This window comes from Dendropsophus ebraccatus, chromosome 11, assembly GCF_027789765.1.
Source record: "Dendropsophus ebraccatus isolate aDenEbr1 chromosome 11, aDenEbr1.pat, whole genome shotgun sequence".
NCBI classification, from domain to species: Eukaryota; Metazoa; Chordata; class Amphibia; order Anura; family Hylidae; genus Dendropsophus; species Dendropsophus ebraccatus.
In genome coordinates, this window is record NC_091464.1 from 99996708 (window position 1) to 100022990 (window position 26283).

Consider the following 26283-nt stretch of genomic DNA (forward strand, 5'->3'; position numbering starts at 1 on the left):
ATAGTAGTATATTCCTGTATATAGGAGCAGTATTATAGTAGTTATATTCCTGTATATAGGAGCAGTATTATAGTAGTATATTCCTGTATATAGGAGCAGTATTATAGTAGTTATATTCCTGTATATAGGAGCAGTATTATAGTAGTTATATTCCTGTATATAGGAGCAGTATTATAGTAGTTATATCCCTGTATATAGGAGCAGTATTATAGTAGTTATATCCCTGTATATAGGAGCAGTGTTATAGTAGTTATATTCCTGTATATAGGAGCAGTATTATAGTAGTATATTCCTGTATATAGGAGCAGTATTATAGTAGTTATATTCCTGTATATAGGAGCAGTATTATAGTAGTTATATTCCTGTATATAGGAGCAGTATTATAGTAGTATATCCCTGTATATATAATCAGTATTATAGTAGTTATATTCTTGTATATAGGAGCAGTATTATAGTAGTTATATTTCTGTATATAGGGGCAGTATTATAGTAGTATATCCCTGTATATGGGAGCAGTATTATAGTAGTATATTCCTGTATATAGGAGCAGTATTATAGTAGTATATTCCTGTATATAGGAGCAGTATTATAGTAGTATATTCCTGTATATAGGGAGCAGCATTATAGTAGTATATTCTTGTATATAGGAGCAGTATTATAGTAGTATATCCCTGTATATAGGAGCAGTATTATAGTAGTATATCCCTGTATATAGGAGCAGTATTGTAGTAGTTATACTCCTGTATATAGGAGCAGTATTATAGTAGTATGTTCCTGTATATAGGGGCACTATTATAGTAGTTATATTCCTGTATATAGGAGCAGTATTATAGTAGTTATATTCCTGTATATAGGAGCAGTATTATAGTAGTTATATTCCTGTATATAGGAGCAGTATTATAGTAGTTATATCCCTGTATATATAATCAGTATTATAGTAGTTATATTCTTGTATATAGGAGCAGTATTATAGTAGTTATATTCTTGTATATAGGAGCAGTATTATAGTAGTTATATCCCTGTATATAGGAGCAGTATTATAGTAGTTATATTCCTGTATATAGGAGCAGTATTATAGTAGTTATATTCCTGTATATAGGAGTAGTATTATAGTAGTATATTCCTGTATATAGGAGCAGTATTATAGTAGTTATATCCCTATATATAGGAGCAGTATTATAGTAGTTATATCCCTGTATATAGGAGCAGTATTTTTTTTTTTTTTTAATTCTAAATTTTATTACATTTTTAAATTTTTATACATCGGGGGGTACAATTGGCGACTCGCAGGGCGCTGAAATAATCATATACAGACACATAATGCAGACAAACCTAACCACGGCTCCCATAAAGTACACTCATTTGGCATATCAAACCTACATAAAGGATAGGGAGTGAGCTAGCGCTCGACCTTGGAAAGGTCCGGAGACCAACAGAGAACAAAAGAAGGGGGGGGGAGGGGGGGAAAGTGAGGGGGGGGGGGCGGATGGGAAGAGGGGAAGTGCAGAGAGGGGTGGTAGAAGGAGGTAGGCTGCTCCTCACTTAGCCAGCAGAGACCTATATTCAGGAGACTCGGTGAACCTTTCCCAGTAATACCAGGTCTTAAAGAACCTAGAGTTTCGGGCATGAAGTTGAGCAGTCAGGTCCTCCATATGTTTGATGTCCTCCACTTTCCGTATCCACAGTGCAAGGCTAGGGGGGTCAGGTTGGCGCCACAGAGCGGGTATACAGGCCCGGGCGGCATTGATCAGGTGGCGGAGAATCGAGGTACGGTAACTTTTGAGAGGGATGTCGGACACATGCAGGAGGAAAAGAGCAGGCGAGAAAGGGAGGGGGTAGTCAGTAAAAGTGGAGGCAATACGCCAAACCTCTTTCCAGAAAGACTCCAACCGGGGACAACTCCAGAACGTATGGAGGAGGGAGCCCTCCTCGCCGCATTCCCTCCAGCATTGTGGGGACACCTCAGGGAAGATCCTGTGCAGTCGAACAGGCACCCGGTACCAACGGGAGAGGAGCTTGTAGCCCGCTTCCTGTATGCGGGAGGAGATCGAGGAGGAATGCGTGCACCGGAGCACTCTGTCCACCTGTACAGCGGTGAAGGAGGTGTTCAAGTCTTCCTCCCAGGCCCCGAGAAAGGGGGGAGATGGTTGATCGGGGGGTGAGCCCAACATGGCATAGAGGGTGGAAAGAGAGTGTCGGAGAGGGCCGGAGCCCAGGCACAGGGATTCAAAAGGTGTGTGTGGACGGGCAAAGCAGGAGGGCATGGGAAGGGTACGTAGGAAGTGATGGAGCTGAAGTGATCTCCAGAACCCAAAGGGGGTGGGGTCATTAAGGGCGTTAAGGTCAGAGAGCGAGGGCCATGCTGTGCCCCTGAGAAAGGATTGGGCACGAAAGCGACCCTCCCGGGACCAAGTGCGGAAGGCAGGGTCTTCCATCCCCGGGCGGAACGAGGGGTTATCCAGAATTGGGAACAGGGGAGAAGGGTGAGGGGCCATGAAGCTAGCGGAGAGATGCTTATGGCAGACCCGGAGTGTCGGGGCAATAGTGGGGTGGGAGCTCACAAGATTGGCGGAGGCCGGGAGCCAGGGAGCTGCCAGCAAAGACACTGGAGCAACTGCCTTTTCCAGATCCACCCATAGCTTCGAGGAGGAGTGACGGTGCCAGTCCAGCACTCTGGACAGGTGGGAGGCGACATAGTATTGATAGGTGTTGGGCAGTCCCAGACCTCCCTTTGATTTGGGGCGATATAAAACTGTCTTTGCTATGCGTGGTTGTTTGTGAGCCCATATGAATTTAGTAAGAAGTGAGGAGAGTTGCCTGAAGTATGACAGAGGCACCGTGACCGGGAGGGCCTGAAAGAGGTATAGTAAGCGAGGTAGGACATTCATTTTAAAAATTGCACAACGGCCAAACCAGGAGAAGGTGCCTCTGTGCCAGCGAAGCAAGTCCCCTTCTATCGTCTGGAGCATAGGCGGGAAGTTCGTTTTGTACAGGTCAGATGTGGAAGGGGTGAGCTGTACCCCCAAATATTTGAGGGAAGAGCGGGCCCAACGGAAGGGGAAGGACGCCTCGAGAGAGGAAGCTACCTCGGGGGGGAGGGATATGTTGAGAGCCTCCGACTTCTGGAGATTAATTTTATAGTTAGAGAGGGCCTGGTAGCGGGAGAGTTCTGACAGCAGGTTAGGAAGTGAGATTATGGGCCGGGTAAGGAAGAACAGGAGGTCATCCGCGTAAGCCGCAACTCTGTGTTCCACCGGCCCCACCCGTACCCCAGAGATGTCCGGATTACGCCTCACATGCCTGAGGAAGGGTTCCAGGGTCAGGATAAAGATCAGTGGGGAGAGGGGGCAGCCCTGTCGTGTACCGTTCGTGATAGGGAAGGAAGCTGAGAGAAGGCCATTGACCGAAACCCGGGCCGAGGGGTGGGAGTATAAAGAGCCTATCCACTCCAGCATGTGAGGCCCGAGACCAATATGCCTCAGTGTGGCAAAGAGGAAGGGCCAGGCTACACGGTCAAAGGCCTTCTCCGCGTCTGTGGACAGAAGCATGACGGGGAGGGAAGAGGAGCGGGCTAGATGGACGATGTTTATGGCTCTAATGGTATTATCGCGGGCCTCTCGCATGGGCATAAACCCTACTTGGTCAGGGTGTATTATGGCTTGGAGAAATGGGGTAAGACGAGCCGCCAGAATTTTAGAAAAGAATTTGAGGTCCAGGTTCAGGAGGGAAATGGGACGGTAATTTTGGCACAATGAGGGGTCTTTGCCGTCTTTGGGGATGACGGAGATATGGGCGCGGAGGGCATCTAGGGGGAGGGTGGAGCCAGTGGGTACCGAGTTAAAGGCAGACAGGAAGTGGTCCCGGAGGAGAGGCCCAAAGGTTTTGTAATAGGGCAAGGTGAACCCGTCGGGACCTGGGGATTTGCCCGAAGGGGACGTCTTAAGAGCCCAATCCCATTCTGAGGTTGTAATGGGGGATTCAAGCGCGGCGGCTTCCGTCTCTGACAACGTCGGCAGTCCCGATTCTGCCAGGTACGAGGCAACTGCCGAGTGAAAGGGTGGGGAATCCAGTGAGGACGAAGGGGTTGGCAGGCTATAGAGGGAGGTATAATAGTCCTTGAAGGATTCTGCTATCTGGGAAGTTAAGGACTGTTTTGATCCGGAGGAGGAAGTAATCTGGGGGATGAAAGAGCGGGCTCTCTGTTGGCGCAGTGCCCGGGCTAGGGTCTTACCCGGTTTGTTGCCAAATTCAAAATAGTGACGGCGGCATCGCGCTAGAGAGGCCTTGGCGTTTGCAAAGGTGAGATCTCTCAGCTTTCCGCGCAGATCCGCTAATTCCGACCCTGTGGCAGGATCCAGACTCGCCTTATGACGTTTGTCTAAGTCCGCAATACGCGTTATCAGAGACTGTATTTTGGCCAGTCGCTCCTTTTTAAGGCGAGTGGCGAGCTTAATAAACGTCCCCCTTATGAAGCATTTGTGGGCCTCCCATACCACTAACGGAGAAGATTCGGGAGAAGTATTAACAGAGAAATATGTAGAGAGGTCGGTCCGGACTTCGGCCAGGACCCCTGGGTCCCTTAGCAGGGTCTCGTTGAGACGCCAGGACCAGCTTCGCGGTTGGGGAGGAGCGAAGGAGAGAGAGAGTGAGATCAGAGCGTGATCAGAAAAAGAGATGGGGTCAATGGAGGCCGCCGTTACACAGTCCAAGTTTGCATGAGAAATGAAAAAATAGTCAATACGGGAATATACGTTATGCGGATGCGAGAAAAAGGTGTAGTCTTTATCGCGGGGATGGAGCAGCCGCCAGGTGTCCATAAGCTGGTAGGAGTGAAGGGATTGTTTTGCCTGTCTTAAAGAAGAGAAAGAGAGAGCAGAGTGGCCGGAAGAAGAGTCCAGGCGAGGGTCAAGAGCCATGTTGAGATCACCTCCAAGAACAACCACCCCCTCTAGGAAATCCTCGATCTCCGCTAGGTATCTCTGCAGAGAGGCAGCCTGCCCCACATTGGGAAGGTACACCGTGCCGAAGGTGCAAAGGATACCCGCCATTTTCCCCTTCACAAAAAGGAACCGTCCCTCTGCATCGGCTCTCTGATCTATAAATTCCCAGGGGGCCGTATGAGCAAACAATATCGTAACCCCTTTTGTTTTAGAGTCTGGAGAGCAACTGTGGTAAGCATCCGGAAAGTGGCGGTTGGACAACCTTTGCATTTGGTCACTGCGGAAGTGGGTCTCCTGGATAAAGGCCACAGCAGCCTTTTTAGCCCATAGAAGACGCAGCAGAGAGGAGCGCTTCTCCGGGACGTTTAGGCCTTGTGCGTTCAGCGATACACAGAGCACTGTTGACATGACTCAGTGAGGAGCAAGCCTAGGTGACAGGAGAGAAAGAGGAAAAGGGATGGGAAGGAGAGGGGGAGGCTGGAGGGAGAGAAAACCAGAAATGGGGGGAGGGGTAGACTGAAAGGGAATAGGGAGGCAAAAACCTTCCAAGCACTAGGGGGGATGGGAGCCCAAGGGACTACCGTCCGCAAGAAAAAATCCCTGTGCTGAGGACTGCGGGAAAAACGCGGAAGAGCAGGTCAGAGGACCGCGTCCGGGGCCCAAAGTCGGTGGTAATCCTGTGTAGGGACTCCATTATGGAGACGGGAGGGACAGGAAAGACGACGGAAACACTGGTAAACGAGCAGTAGTAGGCAGACAGACAGTAGGAGGGGACATGTATGAGACAAGAAAGGAAGGAACCTCACTCACTGGGGGTGGAGACTCCGCTTTGTTAGTAGGTCAGGGGTGACTGTATAGTAGAGCAAGGGGGAGGAAAGGTAGTGTGGTGTGAGAGGTCAGTCACACAAAGGTAAAGGTGGAGCGATAGCGCCTTCTGGCGGTCCCCCGCAGAGAGATAACTCGAACAAACAAATAGGTCTAATAACATGCTATAACCATATTGGCCCATAAAATCGGGCTACACATCCAGGTGTCCTGTGGGAGTAAGAGGGGGGGGGGGTGGGAAGAGGGGAAGGTAAGGGAGGGAGAAGGAGGGGAGGGGGGGAGAGGGGAGGGGAAGAGGGGGCGGGGGGAAGGGGAGGGAGAGAGCGGGGATGAGAGGGGGAAGGGGTGGTGAGGAAAGAAAGGGGGAGGAGAGGGAAGAGGAAGGGGGGGGGAGGGGGAAAGGGAAAGAGGAGGGGAAGGGGAGGGGGGGGAAGGGGGGGGGGGGGGGGGGGGGGGGGGAGGTAAGGGAGGGGGAAAAAGGGAAGGGGGGGTGGAGGGGGGAGAGGCGAGGGGGGGAGGGGAGCTTTGCGGGGCAAACAGTGATATCGTGGCAGGCCCACCTGCGGCAGATTATAGGTCCATTATTGCCAATGCGGCTGAGGTCTCGATCAGTCCCTGGTCCAGGGGATGGGTGACTGGGGAGAGAGGGGAGGGGGGGGGGGGATATCAGATAAGCGCATGGGTGGGGACTGTAGATGGTCGTTGAATCCGTACCCATGGATATCTGGGGAGGGGGGGGGGGAGGCGTTCAGTGCCCCGGGACTCAGAGGGGGGGGGGGGGGGGGGGGGGGGGGTGGGGGGTATGACCAGAAGTCAACTGGGGGGGGGGAGGACTAGGGAGAGTCGGGCCCATCCTCCAGCTGCAGGTGGTGGGCAGCAACCGCGGCAGATCCCATAACACGGCCAACTTGCTGCTGTCAAGAGTCTTACTTGGCTGGCAGGTTCCTCGGAGTCGGCCTGGCGTTTGTGTGTGCTGCAACTAGCAGGAACTGGAACCGGTCAACTGGATCGCAACGGCGATCACCCGAACATGTAGCCGACTTCAGTGGAGAGGCTGCATCTCAGCGGGGCTCGGGCTGGCGGATCAGAGGTAAACGGTCCCCTCCATGACGGGGGGAACGGGGGCCCCCACGGAGAGGAGAGCGGGATCTTCTCGTTTCCGGTCGTGGTGAACGACTCCCTGCAACAACACCAGCCGGCAGGGGTGGGAGGTCCGGGGTCGTCCAGTCCGGCAGATGAAGCGACGGTATACCGAGAAAATCCAGCGCCCCAGGCAGATCTTGCGGCGCACGAAGCAGGTAAGTGGTCCCGGCATGCCTGATGATGAGGTGGAATGGATAGCCCCATCTATAGGATGCTCCCAGGTCTCTGATGGCATCCAGGAGAGGACGGAGCAAGCGGCGCATAGCCAGGGTGCGCCGGGAGAGGTCCGGGAGGAGAGTGATCTCTGACCCCTCAAACTGCATCGGGCCTCGCTCCCATGCGCGTTGCATTATTGCCTCCTTCTGCTGGTAATAGTGTACTCGGCACAAGACATCCCGGGGGCGGTTTCTGTCGGCCGGACGTTGGCCAGCTACCCTGTGAGTACGGTCCATTTCAATAGGGGTGTCTGAGGGGTCTCCCAGGTAACAATTGAAGATGTGTTTAACTGCACGGGCAAGACGGTCTGGCCCGATATCTTCAGGCAAACCACGGATCTTCACATTATTGCGACGACCCCGGTTCTCGAGGTCGTCCACGTGTGCGATCAAGTCCCGCAAGATTACATCTTGGGAGTCCACGCGGGGGGTAATGGAAGCGAGAGCCTGCTCTGTGACGTCTTGTCTCGCTTCCAGCCCAGACACAGCGGTTGTGATGGAGGACATCGAGGCTTTGATTTCCGCCATGTCCCCGGCCCGACACTCTTCCATGCGCGTCAGTTGGGTGGTAAGCTCCTCTCTGGTGGGGAGGGCCTGAAGCAGGGTTCTCACCTCAGCGAGCAGCGCGTCAGGAGGCGCCGGGCTCTGGGGGTCTTGTGAAGCGGTGGCTGAGGGCGACAGTCCATCTCCCTGCGGGGTACGCAGGATCTGCGGCAGGGTCTGGCTCAGCTCCGGGAATGCAGGAGCAGTCTTCTGCGTGACGCGCCGGGTGGCAGGTGCGGCGGCCATCTTAGTGTGCTGTGAGGAGGACGGGGATTCACTCGCTGCAGACCGGACAAATCGGTCCAGGGAGTTACGGGGATTGACCGACCTGATAGCGGGTGTCTTCCTGCCCCCAGTGGGCATAACGGTGAAGGGGTAGCGGTGTGTGAAGTCCCGGTAATGTATCGTAAGGCCCGGAGCTGCGGTCAGATGCGTCCTCACTCTGCCATGCTCAAGCCACGCCCCAGTCTTTGCTTTTTATAGTATAATTGCAATATGATTGTTCTCAAATTCCAGCTGAAAATTGAGCAACACTGTTATTCACTGTGAGGAGATTATTTCTTCTTTAGAATATTTGGGTAATCTTTTGTGTGGTGAATGTTTTTTTTTTTTTTTTATTTATGCAGAGGTGTTAGTCTCTGTCTCTGTGTGGCAGCAGCTCACTTCTCACAGGCAGAGTCTATAATCAGCTGAGGCTTGGGGTCTGTGTGTTATTTAGGGGGAGTATGCAAAGTAACCCCCTTATCTGTGGCTGTGCTGGCTGTGTGCCTCTTATATATATGTCTGGTCTATGGCTGCCAGACCGGAAGTGTAGGAGCAGTATTATAGTAGTTATATTCCTGTATATAGGAGCAGTATTATAGTAGTTATATCCCTGTATATAGGGAGCAGTATTATAGTAGTTATGTATGAGGTAGATGAAGACAGCACTCACCCGGTATGAGACAGCTCACTTTATTCCATGGATAGCGGGTAGCAGGGAGGGAGAGGTAAGGACGCGCACTGGGACGGCCGTTTCGGGGACACGCCCCCTTTGTCGACCAGGTAATGACGTCATGTGAGGGGAGGTGTGCTATATACACAGGTAGCGTGCACGTGATCAATCAGAAAAAATATATGTTAACAGGTAAATAATATCTTACACAAATACACTTAAATCATTTCGCTCATTGAGGCCGAGCGGGCCCGTGGCGTTGAGTCGGGAGATCCAGAGAGACTCTTTTCTCAAGAGTATCTGGTGCTTATCTGCTCCCTCTGGTACCGAATTAACTCTTTCCAGTCCGAGGAACTTCAAGTCCCTTGTGTCGCCTTTATGGACAGTTCGTACATGTTCTATAAGGCGCGGGACGCCTTTTCCCGTCCTTACAGAATAGGCATGCTCCTTAAACCTTACCCATAAAGGTCTTTTAGTTTTCCCCACATAGAACGCCCCACATGTGCAGACTAGTGCATAAACTACAAATGAGGATTTACATGTAATGAAATCCCTAATCATACACTCATGTCCTCCTAGGGAAATGTAGGATACATTCAGCAATTGGGTGCAGTACTTGCACTGACCACATTTTTTATTTCCCTGGGGCAGTGTCCGAGACAGCCAGTCGGTGTTCTCAACCTGTGAGCTGGGGGTATTTAGATGATCGGCTATAGTTTTGTTTTTCCTATAAGAGACACACGGTTTCCTTTCTGCAATTTCCCTAAGGTCAGGATCTGATTCCAGCAAATGCCAGTGTTTTTTAATGGCCTCTTGTATGGCTAAATTATTGGGGGAGTTCTGGAAAATAAAATTAAACCTTCTATCAAGGGGTTTGTGTTTAGTGGAGGATGACAGAAGATTGTCCCTGTTCTGTATACTGGCCCTGTGACGTGCTTCTTTCACTATAGTGTCGGGGTATCCTCTTTCAGCAAATCTCCTCTCCATCTCGGCAGCCTGTTTATTGAATGAGTCATCAGTAGAATTCACCCTGCGCAGGCGCAGCATCTGGCCATATGGAATTGCTTTCTTAACATGCGCAGGGTGTGAGCTGCCGAAATGGAGAAGGGAGTTGCAAGAGGTAGGTTTCCTGTACACCGAGGTGTGGATCTCATTGTTGTGGATATTAACTTGGACATCCAGGAACTCCAGAGAATGGCCACCGAACTTGGATGTGAAAAACATGTTGACGTGGTTGTGCGCATTAAGGAACTGGATAAAATCAGAAAATTGTGCCTCTGTACCCTGCCAAATAATAAAAATATCGTCGACAAAACGATGGTAAGACCTAATAAACTTAATGTAAGGGTTGTTGGTGGAAAAAACAACATCGTGTTCCAGCTTAGCGAGGAACAGGTTGGCATACGTACAAGAGACCGGCGTGCCCATGGCCGTGCCGATCTCCTGCCGATACCACCTGTCCTCGTAGCGGAACACGTTGTTGGTGAGGATGAAATGTAAAGCTTCGCCAATAAAGTTAACCATAGCTGTAGGGTTATTGCCTTGAGTGACGAACCACCTGACAGCCTCTACACCCGCATCATGTGGGATGCGAGTGTAGAGGCTCTCCACGTCAATCGAGGCCAGGGCACAATCCTCGGTCCATGTGATGTCACTGAGGACTTTAAGAAAGTCACTAGAGTCCTTTAAATAGGTTGGGGTGCTCTTAAGGATCGGGTTAAGGAGCCAGTCTAAGAACTGAGATAGGTTCTCGGTCACAGAGTTAATGGCTGAGACTATAGGTCGCCCAGGTGGTACCTCCAGTGACTTATGCACCTTAGGTAAGAAGTACCACCTGGGCGGTCTGGGAGCATCAGGGAGGAGTTTCTCGGCTAATTTTAGGTCCACTGCACCTTCTCTTGTGTGCTTACTCAATAGCTTCCTAAGTCCTTCTTGTATGCCTATCATAGGGTCCCTGTTTAAAACAGTGTACGTGTTTCTATCCCCTAACTGGCGTTGGGCTTCTGTGTGGTAGTATGATGTGGACATTATGACAGCAGCCCCCCCCTTATCGGCTCTACGTACTATCAGGTCCTGCCGTGACTTCAACCAGCGGATGGCTTTGTTTTCCCTTTCTGTGACATTCATGGATACAGGTGGATATCTGAGTGCCCTGACATCCCTAAGTACGGACTTGTGGAATAAGTCGAGTGGCCCTCCGGGTGTCACCTGTGGGGTAAAAGTAGACTTTTTCCCTCCAGTAAACCTGGAATCTACGGTGGTGGGAGGAGTGTCAGAGGGAGAGGGAATGTCCGCTAGGAACCGCAGACATTCGATCTTCTCGGCATTGAAACCCATAGGTGCTTGGAATCCTAACGGTCCTATGGAGCATCTAGACAGTGTGTTATGCTGTTGTGGTGTAAATTTATTAGTAGCGAAATACTTCACTAAATTGACTTTTCTGATGGCTTTAAATAAGTCAATTTCAAACCCTACAGGGTCAAAACTCTCACATAGACCGAAATTGAGTCCCTTGGATAGGACTTGAAGGCAGTCCGGGGGAATCTCAGTTCCTGAAATGTTGATTACATTGTCCGGTATAGTTAGCGTTTCCACGATACGTTTTTCCTCTTCCTGTCTCCTTTTCCTCGTTGCCCTCCACTTTTTGCCCCCCCTTCTGGTTTTCCTCCTAAAGGGGCAGCTCGGGACGAGTTTGAGGAGGGTGCGGGGTTCATCTCCGTGTTGCTGGTATACTCATCCGATCCACTGGATTCAGACTCCGTGGTATATATATCACTCGTGTATTTACGTCTAGGAGGACCTCTTCTGTGTTTTTGACTCCAGTCAAACACATGTTGGGTCTCATAATCAAGTTTGTCTCTCATAAACTTGTCTTTTTTTCTTTCTTTTGTTTCATTTTGGAGTGTAATCAACTTAGTTTCGAGTCTCGCAAAGAAGGTGTTAGCTTGCTCTTCTAAGACTCTGTTACGTAGCTCATGCTTAGCTTTGCACAGATCTGTGGTGATCAGTTCGTACTCCTTGCAGTGTCGCTGGAGCGTGATAGACATAAGGTGCATTGCATGTTTCTGATGGGCTGTCTGCCAGGCGTGGATGAATTCTGGGTCATCTTGATATAAAGATGGTGCCTTGTATGTCCGCAGGCCTCTCGGGACTCTGTTGTTTTCCTCGTAGGCTCTTAGGGAGTTAATGGTCCAGAATAGTCTGGTCTCCCGATCTGCTAGGTGTGAGATGCGATATTCAAGTGCTCTTGTGCTGATGACCTGCACAGACTCCTTTGCGTTACATGACGCAAAAAACGCGTCCGCTCCCTCCCTCCCTGCTTGTAGAGCCTGCACCGGTGGAGTGGACTCTGCCGTTTGGATCTCCATGCTGGTCGGGTAGTGTGCTGAGTGAAGAGACAGGTATGCAAATGCAGGGGAAAGAGACAGCCGATCTGCACCACTATCCAATGCTCCAGTCTCAATGGGTCCACGGATGTCAGTATGCAGGGTACACCGCGGTATGTATGGCTGGGTGCCGGGGGTGCAAGACAGTAGGGAAGAAATACGTAATGTATGAGGTAGATGAAGACAGCACTCACCCGGTATGAGACAGCTCACTTTATTCCATGGATAGCGGGTAGCAGGGAGGGAGAGGTAAGGACGCGCACTGGGACGGCCGTTTCGGGGACACGCCCCCTTTGTCGACCAGGTAATGACGTCATGTGAGGGGAGGTGTGCTATATACACAGGTAGCGTGCACGTGATCAATCAGAAAAAATATATGTTAACAGGTAAATAATATCTTACACAAATACACTTAGATCATTTCGCTCATTGAGGCCGAGCGGGCCCGTGGCGTTGAGTCGGGAGATCCAGAGAGACTCTTTTCTCAAGAGTATCTGGTGCTTATCTGCTCCCTCTGGTACCAAATTAACTCTTTCCAGTCCGAGGAACTTCAAGTCCCTTGTGTCGCCTTTATGGACAGTTCGTACATGTTCTATAAGGCGCGGGACGCCTTTTCCCGTCCTTACAGAATAGGCATGCTCCTTAAACCTTACCCATAAAGGTCTTTTAGTTTTCCCCACATAGAACGCCCCACATGTGCAGACTAGTGCATAAACTACAAATGAGGATTTACATGTAATGAAATCCCTAATCATACACTCATGTCCTATATACAGGGATATAACTAATATAATACTGCTCCTATATACAGGAATATACTACTATAATACTGCTCCTATATACAGGAATATACTACTATAATACTGCTCCTATATACAGGGATATAACTACTATAATACTGCCCCCTATATACAGGAATATAACTACTATAATACTGCCCCCTATATACAGGAATATATCTACTATAATACTGCTCCTATATACAGGAATATAACTACTATAATACTGCCCCTATATACAGGAATATAACTACTATAATACTGCTCCCTATATACAGGAATATTACTACTATAATACTGCTCCTATATACAGGAATATAACTACTATAATACTGCTCCTATATACAGGAATATAACTACTATAATACTGCTCCTATATACAGGAATATACTACTATAATACTGCTCCTATATACAGGAATATAACTACTATAATACTGCTCCCTATATACAGGGATATAACTACTATAATACTGCTCCTATATACAGGAATATAACTACTATAATACTGCTCCTATATACAGGAATATAACTACTATAATACTGCTCCTATATACAGGAATATAACTACTATAATACTGCTCCTATATACAGGAATATACTACTATAATACTGCTCCTATATACAGGAATATAACTACTATAATACTGCTCCCTATATACAGGGATATAACTACTATAATACTGCTCCTATATACAGGAATATAACTACTATAATACTGCTCCTATATACAGGAAAATAACTACTATAATACTGCCCCTATATACAGGAATATAACTACTATAATACTGCTCCTATACACAGGAATATACTACTATAATACTGCTCCTATATACAGAAAAAGAGGCTGAAAGACAACTCCACAACAGAGAAATTTATGAAAAATTACCATCTGACCCCACAATCAAAATACAAGGTAAAGTGCAATCCTTCCTGAGGAGAAACATGGAGAAAAACGTAATAAGCAAAAAAACGGCTGAAAGACTACTGAGTGACAACCCCAAGAGACCGAGGTGGTACTTTCTACCAAAGACACACAAGTCTCTGGTATCACCACCTGGCAGACCAATAGTGTCGGGGATTGGTAGTCCAACCTAAGCTTTATCTAAATATATAGACTGGCTATTAAGACCAATCTTAAGCTCCATACCCTCCTCCTAAGGACACAACAGAGTTTCTCAAAATCCTTGAAGATGATGATTGGCAGGAAACATGGAATCTGGCAACAATAGACGTGGAGAGCCTGTACACCAAATTTCCCCAGAAAAAGGGCATTGAAGTCATCAGCTTGTTTGTAAGAGCAGCAGAAGAAAATGAAGACTACGTGAATTTCATAGCCGAGGCCCTAGAGCTCATTCTCATGAATAACTGCTTCAGCTTCAATGAGCAATGGTATACACAAAGGTCAGGTACCGCGATGGGGACACCAGTAGCTTGTACATTTGCTAATCTGTATCTAGATGCATTTGAAGAAAAATACGTCTATAACGCAACCAACCCCTTTATCTTAAAAATCAAGAAATACACCAGATTTGTGGATGACATCTTTATAGCATGGGAAGGCACAAAAGAAGAGTCCGAAACATTTGTCAGTTATCTCAACACCACCAATGAATCCAACATGCTCTTCACAAGTAACTACAGTGAACAGTCTGTTGAATTCCTCGATGTCACTGCTGAAAACAGACACAGGGGTCACCACCAAAGGGTACAGAAAACCCACAGCTACAAACAGTTACCTGCATTATAACAGCTTCCATCCGACCCATGTAAAAACTGCTATACCGTATGGGCAATTCATTAGGCTTAAAAAGGTGAATACTACAGAAGCGGATTATGAAGTCCAAGCAGCAGAACTGAAGTCAAACCTTCTGCAGAGAGGATACCCCCTACAAACAATAAATGATGCTCTCAGCAGAGTAAGAGAAATCCCAAGATACCAACTCTTCAAAAAAAAGAAGAAAAAGGTTTCAGAACAAAGGTTCATTTTCACTTTCAGGTACAATCCGGCAGCAAATGCCATTCGGCAAGCAATAAAAGACAACTGGCACATCCTGGAGAATGACAACACAATTGGAGACATTGCAGCCAGAAAGCCCTTAATCTCTTTCAGAAGAAGCAGAACCCTCAAAAACGTGCTAGTATCCAGCAATTTTAAAGATGCCCCCCCAAAAAAGAACAACTGGTTGCAACAATTAAATCCCCCAGGAAACAAAAAATGCGGCCGCTGCAATTACTGCGATTTCATGGAGCAAGGAAACCACACAAAAATAGGAGCGTATGACGTAGAAACACGCCAACCAATATGCTGCAGAAGTGACTACCTCATCTACGTCACCTTCTGCCCCTGCAGAAGATTCTACATAGGATCCACCATCAGGAGTTTCTTCAAAAGGTTTCAGGAGCACCTAAGGTCCATAAGAACAGGACAAGGGTGCCATCACTTGGTAGAGCACATCAGGACTGCCCACAACAGCGACCCCAATACCTTATCCTTTGCCGGCATCGAAAGGGTGAATACCTGGATCCCAGGCACGGACAGACACAAACTCCTTCTGAGGAAAGAAGCCAAGTGGATTGCACGCACCGATGCCCTGGGAGGACTTAGACTAAACGAAAGAAATGAACTCGTAGCTTTCCTGTAATCACTGTAGTGATGCAGGGTTCTCTTAGCCAGACAGCGCTCTTCCCAGAGGACACGTCCCCCGCAGAGAGAGAGACAACACAGCGATCCGGCAGCCCCAGGGAGCCGTAGATCTTTGTTACTTTGTCCTCACCCGTAAATCCACGGAGTGTGACAGCTCAATTAGACCTAGCAGCCTCAGAGGCCAACACAGACATATCACAACCTTCTCTCAATGAGCCTTACGCCATGTGGAATTGTATCGGCTCTGCGAACCCTATAAGGATAAAAGCCGTATATATTGTCACCAGCACTGATTGGTAGTGCAATAACTATTCCTTTTGGTTCTTAGATCCCCACATCTTGTTACACATGTTTTTATTGTAGCACTTGTTCACTTGGTGTTTTGTTTTGGAGTACGTGTATTACACCCCCCCTCCCCCCCTTATCGGTGACGTCAGAAGACGAGACTATAAACTGACAACCGATTCAAACCCCCGGAGGCCAGATGAAGCGGGAAAGTTAGCCCGCGAAACGGCTGTAGCCACGGTGCACAGCACCCTTGGACCTGTCTCCCCCTGCCCTGAAGTCACCTGCATGATGACATCGTATCAATAAATCACCATCACTGCATTAATCCGGTGAGTGCCGCTGGTTTTTACTTTCTCAATGGCTTGTGCTGATTAAATGAATTGCTTTCTCATTTACGCTGAGCACCACTGTGATGCATGAATGTCACTGAGATTTCTCAGTCAACAAAGACTACAACGCTCCTTATCACACAAGGTCACTCAACCTGAACACATAAATAGCTCCATACAACCACGGGTTACTGATAGTGCCAACACATCTACCTGCTTGTGCTTATAGTAGTTATATTCCTATATATATAGGAGCAGTATTATAGTAGTATATTCCTGTGTATAGGGGCAGTATTATAGTAGTTATATTCCTATATATAGGAGCAGTATTATAGTAGTATATTCCTGTATAGAGGAGCAGTATTATAGTAGTATATTCCTGTATATAGGAGCAGTATTATAGTAGTTATATCCCTGTATATAGGAGCAGTATTATAGTAGTTATATCCCTGTATATAGGAGCAGTATTATAGTAGTTATATTCCTGTATATAGGAGCAGTATTATAGTAGTATATTCCTGTATATAGGAGCAGTATTATAGTAGTTATATTCCTGAATATAGGGAGCAGTATTATAGTAGTTATATTCCTGTATATAGGGGGCAGCATTATAGTAGTTATATTCCTGTATATAGGAGCAGTATTATAGTAGTTATATTCCTGTATATAGGAGCAGTAGTATAGTAGTTATATTCCTGTATATAGGGGCAGTATTATAGTAGTTATATTCCTGTATATAGGAGCAGTATTATAGTAGTTATATTCCTGTATATAGGAGCAGTATTATAGTAGTTATATTCCTGTATATAGGGGGCAGTATTATAGTAGTTATATTCCTGTATATAGGAGCAGTATTATAGTAGTTATATCCCTGTATATAGGAGCAGTATTATAGTAGTTATATCCCTGTATATAGGAGCAGTATTATAGTAGTTATATCCCTGTATATAGGAGGAGTATTATAGTAGTATATTCCTGTGTATAGGAGCAGTATTATAGTAGTTATATTCCTGTATATAGGGGCAGTATTATAGTAGTTATATCCCTGTATATAGGAGCAGTATTATAGTAGTTATATTCCTGTATATAGGAGCAGTATTATAGTAGTATATCCCTGTATATAGGATCAGTATTATAGTAGTTATATCCCTGTATATAGGAGCAGTATTATAGTAGTATATTCCTGTGTATAGGAGCAGTATTATAGTAGTTATATTCCTGTATATAGGGGCAGTATTATAGTAGTTATATCCCTGTATATAGGAGCAGTATTATAGTAGTTATATTCCTGTATATAGGAGCAGTATTATAGTAGTTATATTCCTGTATATAGGAGCAGTATTATAGTAGTTATATTCCTGTATATAGGAGCAGTATTATAGTAGTATATCCCTGTGTATAGGAACAGTATTATAGTAGTATATTCCTGTATATAGGAGCAGTATTATAGTAGTTATATTCCTGTATATAGGGAGCAGTATTATAGTAGTTATATCCCTGTATATAGGAGCAGTATTATAGTAGTTATATTCCTGTGTATAGGGGCAGTATTATAGTAGTTATATCCCTGTATATAGGAGCAGTATTATAGTAGTATATTCCTGTATATAGGAGCAGTATTATAGTAGTTATATTTCTGTATATAGGAGCAGTATTATAGTAGTTATATCCTTGTATATAGGAGCAGTATTATAGTAGTTATATTCCTGTATATAGGAGCAGTATTATAGTAGTTATATTCCTGTATATAGGAGCAGTATTATAGTAGTTATATTCCTGTATATAGGAGCAGTATTACAGTAGTTATATTCCTGTATATAGGAGCAGTATTATAGTAGTTATATCCCTGTATATAGGAGCAGTATTATAGTAGTATATTCCTGTATATAGGAGCAGTAATATAGTAGTTATATTCCTGTATATAGAAGCAGTATTATAGTAGTTATATCACACAAGCTACAAAGAGATGTCGGCACTATCGCATTCAGTGGTAAGCAATGCGTTCACAAATGTGTTTTAAGTGTAGGAAGTGTCACTTATGGTGTCTCGGGTAACGGGATTGTTTAGACCCGATAGAGTTGCCTTTATGTGGTGCTCAGACAGGTATGCAGAGGTAAGTTAATCCAATATAATGCACAAGCCAAGTAGTGAAGCAGCAGAAAGATGACCCGTAGCACTCACCAGTCTTCAGGCAGTCCGTATCTTTATTTCAGGGTGACATCAAACAGGTTGGTGTGGGGCAGGGGGAGACAAATCCAGCAGATGCTGTGCCCTCGGGCTACAGCCGTTTCGCGAGTAAACTTCCCGCTTTCTCAAGCCACTGAGGTTCAAACCCGGGAGTCAGTTAGTAACCTCTCACTCTGACGTCACCGGTGGGGGGTGTGACAGCACACAAACATAAACACAAACACACGTGGTGGAAAAGTGACACATTAAAAATGTAACAAGATGTGGAGGAAAGATGGGTTAGTTACATAAAGTACATAGTATTAGGGATCGAAGTGATCCTGAACATTGCTGGCCGCTTCTGAGTAGAATCGGTGTTCCAGTAGTTTTGCCAAAGCAAACTTTATGAATGAACTGTAGAGTAGTAGTGTAGTACCGTTCTTGGCCACACTGGTGCTGTGCTCATACCAGCTTCAGCTAATGTGTCAGTTTTGTATCCAATTGGAGATGAGGCAATTAAATGTGGCAGAAACTTCAATGGGCAGACTTGGTTACAGGAAAGCCACCAGTTCATTGCGCTCATTTAGTCCCAGGCCTCCTAAGGCGTTTGTCCTAGAAATCCATTTTGCCTCTTTCCTTAGAAGCAATTTGTGGCGATCTGTGCCTGGGGACCAGGTGTTAACTCTTTCTATCCCAGCAAAGGACAGGGCATTCTGGTCACTGTTGTGCGCGCTTCTGATGTGGTCGATCAGCCGATAACATCCTTGTCCGGTCCTAATGGATCTAAGGTGTTCTTGGAATCTTTTGAAGAAGCTTCTTATTGTGGATCCTATATAGAATCTCCTACAGGGGCAGAAGATAGCATATACTATGTAGTCGCTACGACAGCAAATGGGTTGGCGTACTTCAGCCTGATAGGCTCCCAGTGTGACCCGGGGGCCTTGTTCCATGAAGTTGCAGTAGTTGCACCTGCCACATTTCTTGTTCCCTGCGGGGTTTAGTTGCTGTAACCAGTTCTTCTTCTGGTTGCCTGATTTAAAGTTACTTGATACCAGGACGTTTTTTAATGTTTTGCTTCTTCTGAATGAAATGAGAGGTTTTTTTGCAGCGATCTCTCCTATGGCGTTATCACTTTCCAGTATATGCCAATTGTTATATATCACTTGTCTTATAGTGTTAGCTGCTGGACTGTACTTGAAGGTGAAGACAAATCTTTGATCTTTTTCTTCCTTTTTCTTTTTTTTAAAAAGGTCCTTCCTGGGTATTTTTCTCACTTTTTCCAGGGCTGTATTTATTACGTGCAGTGGGTACTCCCTTTGGAGCAGGTCAGTTTTGAGTCTTGCTGCTTGTTCTTCAAAGTCCGAATCAGCTTCGTTTATTTTTCTAAGCCTGATGAATTGGCCGTACGGGATCGCTGTTTTCACATGTGTCGGGTGATAACTCTTGAAGTGCAGGTAGCTATTTGTTGCTGTGGGTTTTTTAAAACCTTTTGTGGTGACTCCATCGCAGGTTTTTTCAACTTTTACATCCAGAAACTCTATTGAGGTTTCACTGAAATTGCTTGTAAAGTACATATTGAAAGTGTTATTTGCATTCAGGTATATTATGAATTGATCAAATTCTTCTTTAGTGCCTTCCCAGGCAATGAAGATGTCATCCACAAATCTGGTATATTTTTTAATCTTTAGTATACATGGGTTGGTGGCATTAAAGATAAACTTTTCCTCAAAAGCAGCAAGATAAAGATTTGCAAATGTGCATGCTACCGGCGTCCCCATTGCAGTCCCGGATCTCTGTGTGTACCATTTGTCATTAAAAGTGAAGCAGTTATTAGTGAGTATTAGCTCTAGAGCCTCACAGACAAAGCTTATGAACTCCTCACTTTTTTTCGGCTGCTTGTAAGAAAGAGCCGATTACCTCGATCCCTTTTCCCTGTGGGATCTTGGTGTATAAGCTCTCGACGTCTATCGAAGCTAAATTCCAAGAATTTTCCCACGTGCCATCTTTAAGGATTTTCAGGAATTCGGTCGTATCCTTGCAATAGGATGGAGTTGAGTCCAGTATTGGTCTGAGCAACCAGTCGATGTACTTGGATAAGGATTCAGTGGGGCTGCCTATCCCCGAGACTATTGGTCTACCTGGGGGGGCTGTGAGAGACTTGTGAGTCTTGGGTAGGAAATACCATCTTGGTCTCTTTGGGTTTTCAGCCACTAATTTCTCTGCAGTCTTTTTACTGATCACATTCCTTTCCATGCTTTTTCTCAGAAATGTCTGGATTTTACTCTGGATTTTCACCGTGGGATCAGAGGGGAGGGGGTTCGTAAATTTCTTTGTTCAGGAGTTGTCTTTCTGCTTCTTTTAAGTAGTAGCCCTGTGACATCACTACTATATTGCCGCCTTTGTCGGCCTTTTTTAGGACTAGATCTGTGCGGGATTTTAACCATTTGAGGGCTTTTTGCTCTCTTTGGGTCAAGTTGGGGTCCGCTTGGGGGTAGATGAGTGCCTTCATGTCCCTCTGTACTGCATTGTGGAAAACATCAATATTGCTGCCTTTTTGTATTTGGGGGTTAAAGCTGGATTTTTTTCCCCCTTTGAACTCTGACATGCTGGGTTCAGTGGTATTTATGGCAGTGTCATTACTTAATTCAGCCAGTGTGATTATACTGGCACGTTCCTCTGCCGAGAGGTCTGAGGCTGCGCTGAAGCCTAGGGGTCCCACTACTGTCTGCATTTTTCAAGCAGAACAAGTATAATAACCAAAATAAAGAAAAACGGGAAGGTGAAATGCAGACAGTAGTGGGACCCCTAGGCTTCAGCGCAGCCTCAGACCTCTCGGCAGAGGAACGTGCCAGTATAATCACACTGGCTGAATTAAGTAATGACACTGCCATAAATACCACTGAACCCAGCATGTCAGAGTTCAAAGGGGGAAAAAAATCCAGCTTTAACCCCCAAATACAAAAAGGCAGCAATATTGATGTTTTCCACAATGCAGTACAGAGGGACATGAAGGCACTCATCTACCCCCAAGCGGACCCCAACTTGACCCAAAGAGAGCAAAAAGCCCTCAAATGGTTAAAATCCCGCACAGATCTAGTCCTAAAAAAGGCCGACAAAGGCGGCAATATAGTAGTGATGTCACAGGGCTACTACTTAAAAGAAGCAGAAAGACAACTCCTGAACAAAGAAATTTACGAACCCCCTCCCCTCTGATCCCACGGTGAAAATCCAGAGTAAAATCCAGACATTTCTGAGAAAAAGCATGGAAAGGAATGTGATCAGTAAAAAGACTGCAGAGAAATTAGTGGCTGAAAACCCAAAGAGACCAAGATGGTATTTCCTACCCAAGACTCACAAGTCTCTCACAGCCCCCCAGGTAGACCAATAGTCTCGGGGATAGGCAGCCCCACTGAATCCTTATCCAAGTACATCGACTGGTTGCTCAGACCAATACTGGACTCAACTCCATCCTATTGCAAGGATACGACCGAATTCCTGAAAATCCTTAAAGATGGCACGTGGGAAAATTCTTGGAATTTAGCTTCGATAGACGTCGAGAGCTTATACACCAAGATCCCACAGGGAAAAGGGATCGAGGTAATCGGCTCTTTCTTACAAGCAGCCGAAAAAAGTGAGGAGTTCATAAGCTTTGTCTGTGAGGCTCTAGAGCTAATACTCACTAATAACTGCTTCACTATTAATGACAAATGGTACACACAGAGATCCGGGACTGCAATGGGGACGCCGGTAGCATGCACATTTGCAAATCTTTATCTTGCTGCTTTTGAGGAAAAGTTTATCTTTGATGCCACCAACCCATGTATACTAAAGATTAAAAAATATACCAGATTTGTGGATGACATCTTCATTGCCTGGGAAGGCACTAGAGAAGAATTTGATCAATTCATAATATACCTGAATGCAAATAACACTTTCAATATGTACTTTACAAGCAATTTCAGTGAAACCTCAATAGAGTTTCTGGATGTAAAAGTTGAAAAAACCTGTGATGGAGTCACCACAAAAGGTTTTAAAAAACCCACAGCAACAAATAGCTACCTGCACTTCAACAGTTATCACCCGACACATGTGAAAACAGCGATCCCGTACGGCCAATTCATCAGGCTTAGAAAAATAAACGAAGCTGATTCGGACTTTGAAGAACAAGCAGCAAGACTCAAAACTGACCTGCTCCAAAGGGAGTACCCACTGCACGTAATAAATACAGCCCTGGAAAAAGTGAGAGAAATACCCAGGAAGGACCTTTTTAAAAAAAAGAAAAAGGAAGAAAAAGATCAAAGATTTGTCTTCACCTTCAAGTACAGTCCAGCAGCTAACACTATAAGACAAGTGATATATAACAATTGGCATATACTGGAAAGTGATAACGCCATAGGAGAGATCGCTGCAAAAAAACCTCTCATTTCATTCAGAAGAAGCAAAACATTAAAAAACGTCCTGGTATCAAGTAACTTTAAATCAGGCAACCAGAAGAAGAACTGGTTACAGCAACTAAACCCCGCAGGGAACAAGAAATGTGGCAGGTGCAACTACTGCAACTTCATGGAACAAGGCCCCCGGGTCACACTGGGAGCCTATCAGGCTGAAGTACGCCAACCCATTTGCTGTCGTAGCGACTACATAGTATATGCTATCTTCTGCCCCTGTAGGAGATTCTATATAGGATCCACAATAAGAAGCTTCTTCAAAAGATTCCAAGAACACCTTAGATCCATTAGGACCGGACAAGGATGTTATCGGCTGATCGACCACATCAGAAGCGCGCACAACAGTGACCAGAATGCCCTGTCCTTTGCTGGGATAGAAAGAGTTAACACCTGGTCCCCAGGCACAGACCGCCACAAATTGCTTCTAAGGAAAGAGGCAAAATGGATTTCTAGGACAAACGCCTTAGGAGGCCTGGGACTAAATGAGCGCAATGAACTGGTGGCTTTCCTGTAACCAAGTCTGCCCATTGAAGTTTCTGCCACATTTAATTGCCTCATCTCCAATTGGATACAAAACTGACACATTAGCTGAAGCTGGTATGAGCGCAGCACCAGTGTGGCCAAGAACGGTACTACACTACTACTCTACAGTTCATTCATAAAGTTTGCTTTGGCATAACTACTGGAACACCGATTCTACTCAGAAGCGGCCAGCAATGTTCAGGATCACTTCGATCCCTAATACTATGTACTTTATGTAACTAACCCATCTTTCCTCCACATCTTGTTACATTTTTAATGTGTCACTTTTCCACCACGTGTGTTTGTGTTTATGTTTGTGTGCTGTCACACCCCCCACCGGTGACGTCAGAGTGAGAGGTTACTAACTGACTCCCGGGTTTGAACCTCAGTGGCTTGAGAAAGCGGGAAGTTTACTCGCGAAACGGCTGTAGCCCGAGGGCACAGCATCTGCTGGATCTGTCTCCCCCTGCCCCACACCAACCTGTTTGATGTCACCCTGAAATAAAGATACGGACTGCCTGAAGACTGGTGAGTGCTACGGGTCATCTTTCTGCTGCTTCACTACTTGGCTTGTGCATTATAGTAGTTATATCCCTGTATATAGGAGCAGTATTATAGTAGTTATGCGGTTCAGGGAAGAAACAGAGTGCTGCACCTCAAAATTAGCAGGATATGTCTGTGCTCACATGTCTGGACCCTATGTCTTCCCCATTCTGTGAGAGCAGCAATGGTAAGTGTAATACCATATCCATACTTGTGTCGTTTGGGGGCAGCCTTCCCCGCCGGTGGTGCTGGCCGGGTTTTGGTGGGGCTTTTTGGGTCTGGTCCTGTGACATTGGGGTTGCAGGGCCGTTCCATGGCCTCCCTTCCCTGCATGTGCACGGTTTGCGGGGTTGGCGGTCGCTGACCGACACGGTGTGGAGTTAGCGTAGGGACCCGTGTGGACCAGAGGACCTGCGCGGTGGTACACGGGGCAATATGGCTTGATCAATTCATATACAGACACTCTGGTGTTGATTTTTAATATAGGCCTAGCGGCATTAGTATCAGCCATAGATGGGATGTGCAGCCGTTCCATTCTCTCCAGTTCGTGATTATAGTAGTTATATTCTTGTATATAAGAGCAGTATTATAGTAGTTATATTCCTGTATATAGGAGCAGTATTATAGTAGTTATATTCCTGTATATAGGAGCAGTATTATAGTAGTTATATTCCTGTATATAGGGGCAGTATTATAGTAGTATATCCCTGTATATAGGGAACAGTATTATAGTAGTTATATTCCTGTATATAGGGGCAGTATTATAGTAGTTATATTCCTGTATATAAGAGCAGTATTATAGTAGTATATTCCTGTATATAGGAGCAGTATTATAGTAGTTATATCCCTGTATATAGGAGCAGTATTATAGTAGTTATATCCCTGTATATAGGAGCAGTATTATAGTAGTTATATCCCTGTATATAGGGGCAGTATTATAGTAGTTATATCCCTGTATATAGGAGCAGTATTATAGTAGTTATATCCCTGTATATAGGAGCAGTATTATAGTAGTTATATCCCTGTATATAGGGGCAGTATTATAGTAGTTATATTCCTGTATATAGGGGCAGTATTATAGTAGTTATATCCCTGTATATAGGAGCAGTATTATAGTAGTATATTCCTGTATATAGGGGCAGTATTATAGTAGTATATCTCTGTATATAGGAGCAGTATTATAGTAGTTATATTCCTGTATATAGGAGCAGTATTATAGTAGTTATATCCCTGTATATAGGAGCAGTATTATAGTAGTTATATTCCTGTATATAGTAGCAGTATTATAGTAGTTATATCCCTGTATATAGGGGCAGTATTATAGTAGTATATCCCTGTATATAGGAGCAGTATTATAGTAGTATATTCCTGTATATAGGGGGCAGTATTATAATAGTTATATCCCTGTATATAGGGAGCAGTATTATAGTAGTTATATCCCTGTATATAGGGAGCAGTATTATAGTAGTATATTACTGTATATAGGAGCAGTATTATAGTAGTATATTACTGTATATAGGAGCAGTATTATAGTAGTTATATTCCTGTATATAGGGGCAGTATTATAGTAGTATATTCCTGTATATAGGGGCAGTATTATAGTAGTTATATCCCTGTATATAGGAGCAGTATAATAGTAGTTATATTCCTGTATATAGGATCAGTATTATAGTAGTTATATTCCTGTATATAGGATCAGTATTATAGTAGTTATATCCCTGTATATAGAGGGCAGTATTATAGTAGTATATTCCTGTATATAGGGGCAGTATTATAGTAGTTATATCCCTGTATATAGGAGCAGTATAATAGTAGTTATATTCCTGTATATAGGAGCAGTATTATAGTAGTTATATTCCTGTATATAGGAGCAGTATTATAGTAGTTATATTCCTGTATATAGGAGCAGTATTATAGTAGTATATTCCTGTATATAGGAGCAGTATTATAGTAGTTATATTCCTGTATATAGGATCAGTATTATAGTAGTTATATCCCTGTATATAGGATCAGTATTATAGTAGTTATATCCCTGTATATAGAGGGCAGTATTATAGTAGTATATTCCTGTATATAGGGGGCAGTATTATAGTAGTTATATCCCTGTATATAGAGGGCAGTATTATAGTAGTATATTCCTGTATATAGGAGCAGTATTATAGTAGTTATATTCCTGTATATAGGATCAGTATTATAGTAGTTATATCCCTGTATATAGGATCAGTATTATAGTAGTTATATCCCTGTATATAGAGGGCAGTATTATAGTAGTATATTCCTGTATATAGGGGGCAGTATTATAGTAGTATATTCCTGTATATAGGGGCAGTATTATAGTAGGTATATTACTGTATATAGGGAGCAGTATTATAGTAGTATATTCCTGTATATAGGGGGCAGTATTATAGTAGTATATTCCTGTATATAGGGAGCAGTATTATAGTAGTTATATCCCTGTACATAGGAGCAGTATTATAGTAGTTATATTCCTGTATATAGGAGCAGTATTATAGTAGTTTTATTCCTGTATATAGGGGGCAGTATTATAGTAGTATATTCCTGTATATAGGGGCAGT

The 26283-nt window shown here is 45.0% G+C and overlaps 1 protein-coding gene across 2 annotated transcripts in view; it reads left to right on the top strand.

Annotated features, from left to right (window-relative positions):
• Positions 1-26283, top strand: part of LOC138767322 (immunoglobulin superfamily member 2-like) — a 77425-nt gene that overhangs the window by 9435 nt on the left and 41707 nt on the right. The window lies entirely within an intron of this gene.